Consider the following 7706-nt stretch of genomic DNA (forward strand, 5'->3'; position numbering starts at 1 on the left):
CTGCGCCACCGGGGAGGCCAATATTTGAATTTTTAAAAACGAGTTAACTTATGTTTCTATAACTTGCAATCACTGAATGACCACTACAAGAACAATGTAAAGGAATCTTTTAATACCAGCTAGCTTTATTGGCTATCATTTTTATTAAAATTTCTACTTCAATCAATGCACATTAACTTATGGTTTTGATGGTGTTTTCATGTTCTTCTTAATGAACATAAAAGCAGCAACAGCTCATTTTAAAAGATCTCACATGATTTTTTGCATTTGGGTTCTTGTCATAATAAATCATGGCACAGTAAAGCTAAGAATTCTTACTCAGCTTTGCAGCTAAATGGGTGTGGAAACTTCAAAGTTGTGAAATTGGATTATTTGATAGAGAAAGAAAATGAAAGTCAAATATGGCTTTAAATTGTTAAATATTCTTTTTCTCATGAAAATTTTAAAAAATCAGATAATGTATCATTTTATAAGGTAGAGTATACATACAGAAGCAATGTTAGAGAAGATTTTTGAGGAAATTTCTTTGCCTGTTTTTGGGGAAAAAGTTGATTGTTTTTAATATTTTTAGATAAGTGAAAAAGCAGTTTAGGTTTAATGTTGTGGTTCCAAGTCCGTGGTCCACTGGTTTGCCCAATTATGCTAGTCTCAGTAAGAAGGATCAAAAATCACTACTCTATCAAGATACAGAAAGACATGTCTCCATAATGACTTCAAATGCCTCAAAAAAGTTGTCTAAGAGTTACTTTGGATGAGTTCTTTGTATACCTGAATATCAATCCCTTGTCAGTTGCATGCTGTGTGGATATTTTATCCATTCTGTGAGATGTCTTTTTCCTCTGCTAATATGTTCTTTTGCTGTGTGAAAGGTTTTTATTTTGATGTCATCTCATCTGTTTATTTGGCTTTTGTTTCCCTTGCCTTAAGAGTATAGACTCCAAAGACATCTATGTCAGTGATGCCTTGAAACCTATCAACAATGCTCACCTCTATGTATTTTATTGTTCATCCTTTATGAACTTATCATTGTACTTGGAGTTAGAGAGTGGGTCTAAGGTCTTTCTTCCCCACATGTCTGTCTGATTTTCCTGCCCCACTTGTTAAAGAGATGTCCTTTTCTCCATTGCATGGTTGTGGCGTTTTTGTCATAAATTGGGAATTGATAGATGTGTAGCTGGATTGCCATGCCTCTGATTCCGTTCCAAAGCTTTGTGTCTGCTTTTATTCCTATACACTATTGTGTTAATTACTAAATCGTAGTGTTTAAAATCAGGTAACGTGCCTCCATGTTTCCTCTTTCCTCAGGATTGCTATAGCTCTATTTATTTCTGGCTCTACCCTTCCTTCACTTCTTTCATCCTTGTGGAAATAGCAACCTGCACACAGAAAAAACTTTTCTCAGAAAAGATGGGCTTCATCAGCTTCTTGTGTGTCTAGTAATAAGGTCCAAAACAAAACAAAAACCTATACTCATCGACTAGTCCTCGGTCCAGCAATAGCTGTCACTTGATAGGTGACATTTAAATCTACACTCATTTAGTTTGTCATGGGTTTATCTTTTGCCCCCAGGGGAAGTTCCAGTATCCTCAGCATGGAATAAAAGCAGCCAAATAAATTTGGGTCCTGCCAACTTACATATCCTTATCTCCCACTACTTCCTTTGCTGCCCCTTTACTTTAGCATCTGACCGACCGAGACTGTATAAAGCCACAGTGCATTACCTTCTCTACAGCTCTTTGGCTCCGCATCTCTTCTCTGTCTGGCATATCCTTGCCTTGCCCTTCAGGTATCAGTTCATATATCACCTCCACCAAAAAGCTGGAAAATAGTGACACAAAACCGTGAAGTTCCTTCTGTGTTCCAGTAGCACCCTGTTTATACCTGTCATGCTGCATACATGATCACTGAGGAGCGGACCGTGCCATCTCTGTATTGTCATTCCAGTGGTTGTCACAGTACCTTAGCACATGCTTGCTGAATAAATGAGAAATGAGAAAATCGGAAGCTCTGATCCTTAGCCACAATAACCATTGATTCAATGTGCAATGGACAAATTACATTTGCCGTCTTTTATTTTGGAATGTAGTGGCACATAAATAACGTTTCATTTGAATACTGATGAAGGGCTCTGCTTTATTTTCTTTTTAACAAGTTATCTTAGTCATCGACAAAGTATTTATTTAAGAATCATTTATTTATGCATTCAAGATTATAATTCTGTGTAGTGTTTTTCCAAACATGAGTTTTGAGTCATGTTCCTTCCAAGACTAGGTCACCCAAGTAAACCATTGGCTTCATCCCACAAACCTGTGTGCTTTCACATCTGGCCTCTTATTTATTTGTGCTTTTTTTTTTTTTGAATAAAGTAACCAGCCAGGTCGCCTTCTCAAAGTTCAGCTCACTGGGAGGGATTTTCTTTAAAAATGTGCTACAGGTGTCTCAGAGAGAAACTGTAGTGAGGTAGCTATGTGCATAATGATCATACCTGCACATTGTGAGGAACTAGCAAGAAAAATGCATGTGATCAATCCATAGCTGCACACCAGGTAGCAGAGGATGTGTTCATTTGTCCAAGAATTGTAACCACATCTGCGACAGCAGCTGCAGTGGGAGTCACCACCTCGTTAACCATATGATAATCCATCGTCACTGTCCAAGAATATCTTCTGTGCAACACGACATCAAGCATGTGGTTGGAATCACCAACTCGGCATTTTTTGAGTTCTTCGTGGTGATACTAAAGCTTGCATTTCCTCTAAAAATGTGATATTGCTTATGTCTAGGTAGGCACCAGTCTAGAAACTTCCAATTTGCCATAATAGTCTTCTCGCCAGAGGTCAATCGGTATCAGCCAGTAACCTTTGTTGAGAATCTATCAGCTTTGAGTTATAACTTATCCTGATCATGATGTATGGAACTTGGAAGAAAAATATAGGGTGGGTTTGGGGACCCTCTGGGACATTTATGCACTAAAACCACACAGTTAGCACCCAGTCTCCATAAATGTGTGCTCTGGTAGACAACAGTTACATTGTGGTTCCCTGGAGTCAATGTTAACTCAGAATTAATGCCCTGTGTTCCCAAGGTTTCTGGTTATTTCCATTTCCACATTGCGCATTCACCTAATCAAGGATTAAAGGTCCTTTTGGGGATGACAGGAAGACAGATCATAGGATAATTTTTGGCAGTTATCAGGGGTTTTAATCAAGTTGACCTGGCTGTCTTCATTCAAAGAACCGTGGTATCATAAACTGACTCACTTCTTGGAATGGATTTAGGGGCCATGATAATTTATGTTTATGATTCAAGTGACACTTTGTTCACTTGACCTGTAACTTGTCAAGTAAGAACTCTGTAAAAAAACAAACAAACAAACAAACAAATAGTGATGGGCTCCAGGTGGACTGAGGACTGAGCCAGAGTGACAGGGACCAGGCAGGCGGCATAAATGAGGGACTTGGCAACCAGCACTCCAATCTCCTGCGTCTTAGACATTGGCAGATGATTCAATCCTTTAAAGAACAACACTGCAGATGGGCTCCTACCACTCCCAGCTGGGAGTGGAATGTGGGACCATGTGCAGGTCAGTCTGCTCCAACACTTTCTTGTGGTTCCCTCCTTCGATTGAGGCCACCAATGGAAAGGAGTCCTCCTAATGGTGCAGGCACCATGCACCTGCCCTTTGGTCACATGTGGCTAATGAGAAATGGCACGGGTGCCAGCAGGTACAGGAGATGCAAGGGAAAGACAAACTCGTGTTTGAGGATGGCTTGACACTGGTAGATTTTTACCTATCCTGCAGATCCTGTATTCTTTGTATCACCGACGCTGATTTGGTGGCAGGGAATGGCTACAGAAAGTGGCTTGTTCGGGCTAGAAATTCTAATACTCTTCAAGGGATTGTAGCAGTTGAAAAAACTCAAATGAGTGAACAGTACTTCCCAGCCATACAGAAGTTTACTGTGTTGGACCTAGGGATGGTCTTGCTTCCAGTGGCCAGCCAGAGGGAGGCATCCTGCCTCATTATGAAGTTAGTTCAAGAGCAAACCAAAGATCCCAGTAAAAACCCTTTTCTCATGAAGAAACAGGCTCAGATTTCTGAGCCCCACCTTCTTAGAACCGTGCAACAGATCCCAGGGATTGGAAAAACTAAAGCTCCCCTACTGCTTCAGAAGTTTCCAAGCCTCCAGCAACTCGGTAAAGCTTCCATCCAACAACTGGAGCCAGTGGTCAGACCAGCAGCAGCACAGCAGATTCACTCCTTCTTCACTCAGTCCAGGTGACACTTGCCGCCTTCGTTCTGCAGTGTTCTTTTAGACCACAAGGGACAGGATCCTGTTTTCTTTTCATATTTCAAAGCCAAAACAAAAGAATTCCTCTCCAGCAACTAGTGGAAGAGTCCAGATTGGAGCCTGCCTGTTGTCCCGCCCTACTCTCTGGGACCAGATATTTCAGCTAGTGCGTCCCTGGGGGCACTGCCCTCCTCCTGCTGGCCTGAAGAGGGCCGGTGGGGCTCTTCCAAAGAGTGCATTTAATTAGAGATGCTCAGACTCAGCAAGAATCCAGCTTGGGAAGATTTTTATGTGACCTTGATCTGCATGTATCATGAAAAAGGCTTATCAAGTTTCAGGTGATAGATAAGACTATCTGAAAGAAACAAATAATGAAGAACTGTGGACCATAAGCCCCTGTTCCTGGTGGCAGAGCTGCTGTTCTCCAGGTCTGCGCTTTGAAAACTACTGCCAGTGTAAATAAACAGTGGGACTGCCTTTTTTCTTCCTCCCTTCCTCCCTCCCTCCCTGGTGGCTGCACAGTTTGTTTATAACATGAGGCACATCTTCCGAACACACAAAGCCGGAGTCTGGAGTTCCTATTTAAAGATAAAAAGCCTCGGGTGTCCCTGGTGGCACAAGGGAGTTAAGCACCACACTATGAAGCGATCTGCAGCCCCTGCAGCATGAGTTCCATCCCCCGCCGGCCAGGGAGAAACCCACATGGTGAGGCAGACCTCTCCTGTCTCACCTGCTGCTCTCCTCAGCAGTGTGTTTCAGTCAGTCTGCCTGTTCTGCTCCCCATGCTGTCTCTGGTGAATCCTCTCACTGCCCCCGGCATCTCTGGCCTGTATCCCAGCCCTTGTATGTGTAAATAATCTTTATTAAAAAAAATAAAAAAATAAAGATAAAAAGCGAGTGTGTGTGAGGGAGGAAAAGAATGTTTGTTAATGTATATCCCAGCAATGGGAAGATCTACATGGGGCAGCTGAATGCAGAGAGGAGAGCCAGGGACCAGGGATGCAGCCGCTTGTTCAGAAAAGTAAATACAATTAACAATGTGTTCAAAAAAAAGATCAAGTAAGAATTCTGTAGGCTTCGTATCAATCTCACTTCTGGAAACACCTGGACAATGCCAATGTGCCTGAGTCAGGTGGATCTGATTGCTCCTTGTACCCAGCCATCTATTATGTTCATGAATGAAGAAATGTGTTACATCATTACTTGTAAGTGCTGAGTAAGCGGTATGCCTAGCAAACCATTAGTTTTTTATAAATCAATCTAATCATTATCAAAAGTCTAAAAGCATTCCATGATTTTTGAACCGTTTGCTGAATTTTCATGTTCAAATGTGACATTGACATTCCATGTAGAATGGAAAAGTCCTTTCCCTCCATAGGACATAGTCCAACCAACTCAACTGTCCGTCGTCATCTATGCTGCTTTTACACACTTGTGGATGATGCGACTTTTCTAGAATGTACTATAGGAGAAAGGGTTATAACATTAAATGTGCTTGACTATTTATACATACATATGACTACACGCACACATGCTGTTAGGCACCTGCATGGACCAGGAGTCCTTCTGGAAATGAAAACTTTACAGGAGTCTAGCACAGCATGTCAGCATAGCAATCTCTGGTAATCAGGCTGTGAATGTGGGAATAGAGACAGTGACCACATGAGCTGGGGGTCTCAGGGCTTTGGGCCCTGGTGAATGTGGGCCCCATGACCAGCAGGTGGCACTGTGGGATGGCCCCTGGGCAATTCACTCAGAGGAGCCAGGGCCTGGGGGCTGAGTGCTTGGCTACCTGATGGAGATTGAACTGTTGTGTCCTCCCTGGTCCGGCACAGCCCTCTGAGCAGGGCCCTGTGTGTGGTGTCAACAGGTGCTTCCTCCCAGGGCTCTCCCAAGGGGTGAAGCAAACCCTCGTCTTTCTCAGTGTGGGGTGTGAGCTGAGCTGCAGCACTAAGGCTCAGGGAGGGCTGAGAAGTCCCTGGATGGAAGCCCATTTGCATGCACAGCCCCTCCTGTGGCAGAGGGTGGGGAAGAAAAGGAGGCCTGGGGAGCCCAGCCCCATGTGGGGCTCAGGGGCTGTGAGCACCATGGCCTGGACGCCTCTCCTCCTCGTGATCCTCTCTCACTGCACAGGTGGGGACAGGCCTCAAGGACCAGGTGTCACTGCAAGCTTTTTCAGTCTGTCTCACACAGTAATTCATAAAATTGTATCTGGTCCTTGTCCCTTCACCCATGAGTGTCTGTACTTGCAGGTTCCCTCTCCCAGCCTGTGCTGACTCAGTAGCCCTCCCTCTCTGCGTCTCCTGGAGCAACAGCCAGACTCACCTGCACCCTGAGCAATGACGTCAGTGTCCAGAGCAAAAAGATATTCTGGTTCCAGCAGAAGCCAGGGAGCCCTCCCTGCTATCTCCTGAACTACCACACAGACTCAGATAAGGGCCGGGGTCCCGGGGTCCCCAGCCGCTTCTCTGGAGCCAAGGACACCTCGGCCAACGCAGGGCTCCTGCTCGTCTCGGGGCCGCAGCCTGAGGACGAGGCCGACTACTGCTGCATGGTCTCCCATGGCGGTGATTCTCACAGTGACACACACAGAAGGGGACATGGGACAGGAACCTCAGCCTGCTCACAGTCTTGTTATGTGGCCATTTTTAAATAACTGTGCATATGCACACTATACGTTGAAATACCTCTGAGTTCATAATGGATCTGCTACAATTAAACATTCAGTGTTTCTAAAACCTCAGGAAAAATAACTAACATTAAGAATAAACTAACGAATGACTCTGGAAGGCTGCCAAGTTATTAATGTGATTAATCGTGAAGCTGCCCTTTTTCTCTTACCCAGGTAAGGAAGAGGAGACTTCCCCACTCTCATTCTCAGTGTCCAGAGACCCACCCCCCGCAGGTGCACAGTCCTCACAGCAGGGACTCTGCTCCCCAGAGACACTTCCCTCCCAGGAAGTGGGGGAAGGAAGGGCCCACAAGATTGTGTCCCAAGAAACAGGCACGAAGAGATGAGATGCCGTGTGAGGATCAGGCCCAGCAGGAATTTCAGACAGAGCTGCCCTGCGCTCTCATGGGCACCTCAGCCTTCAGTTGTGGAGTCGGGACGGGGGTCAGGCATAGGGAGTTGATGACTCAGGACGTGAGGACAGCAAACCCCCTTGTGGGACATGAAAGGGTAAGAGCGATTCTCCACAATGTGAACCAGCCGAGTCTACACCAAGGAAAGGGGTGAAATAGAGACGCTCTTAGAGCTGACACCACACCGGACCCCTGGGGACTCCCGTGAGTGGTGTGCCCCTCTCCTGTCCAACAGCGCAGCGTGTGGGGTGGGCTGTGAGCATCAAGAGCAGGAGCTCCCCAATAATGGTCTGTGAGCCTCCTCTGGTGAAGCCTTTCATGAGTCCAGAA

The 7706-nt window shown here is 45.0% G+C and overlaps 1 protein-coding gene and 1 pseudogene across 1 annotated transcript in view; both read left to right on the forward strand.

Annotated features, from left to right (window-relative positions):
* The window catches only part of LOC119244411 (ankyrin repeat domain-containing protein 26-like), a 42949-nt gene extending 35666 nt beyond the window's left edge, over positions 1–7283 (forward strand). The window contains exon 13 of the mRNA XM_037510198.2: positions 6545–7283. The gene's annotated coding sequence lies outside the window, so the exon portion shown is untranslated. The remainder of the gene's footprint in view (positions 1–6544) is intronic.
* LOC119244412 (Fanconi anemia core complex-associated protein 24-like) lies at positions 3354–4285 on the forward strand (annotated as a pseudogene).
* Positions 7284–7706: the final 423 nt, after the last annotated feature.

The sequence above is a fragment of the Talpa occidentalis genome, unplaced genomic scaffold, assembly GCF_014898055.3.
Source record: "Talpa occidentalis isolate TD23 unplaced genomic scaffold, MPIMG_talOcc4v2.1 talOcc4.14, whole genome shotgun sequence".
Taxonomy (NCBI): domain Eukaryota; kingdom Metazoa; phylum Chordata; class Mammalia; order Eulipotyphla; family Talpidae; genus Talpa; species Talpa occidentalis.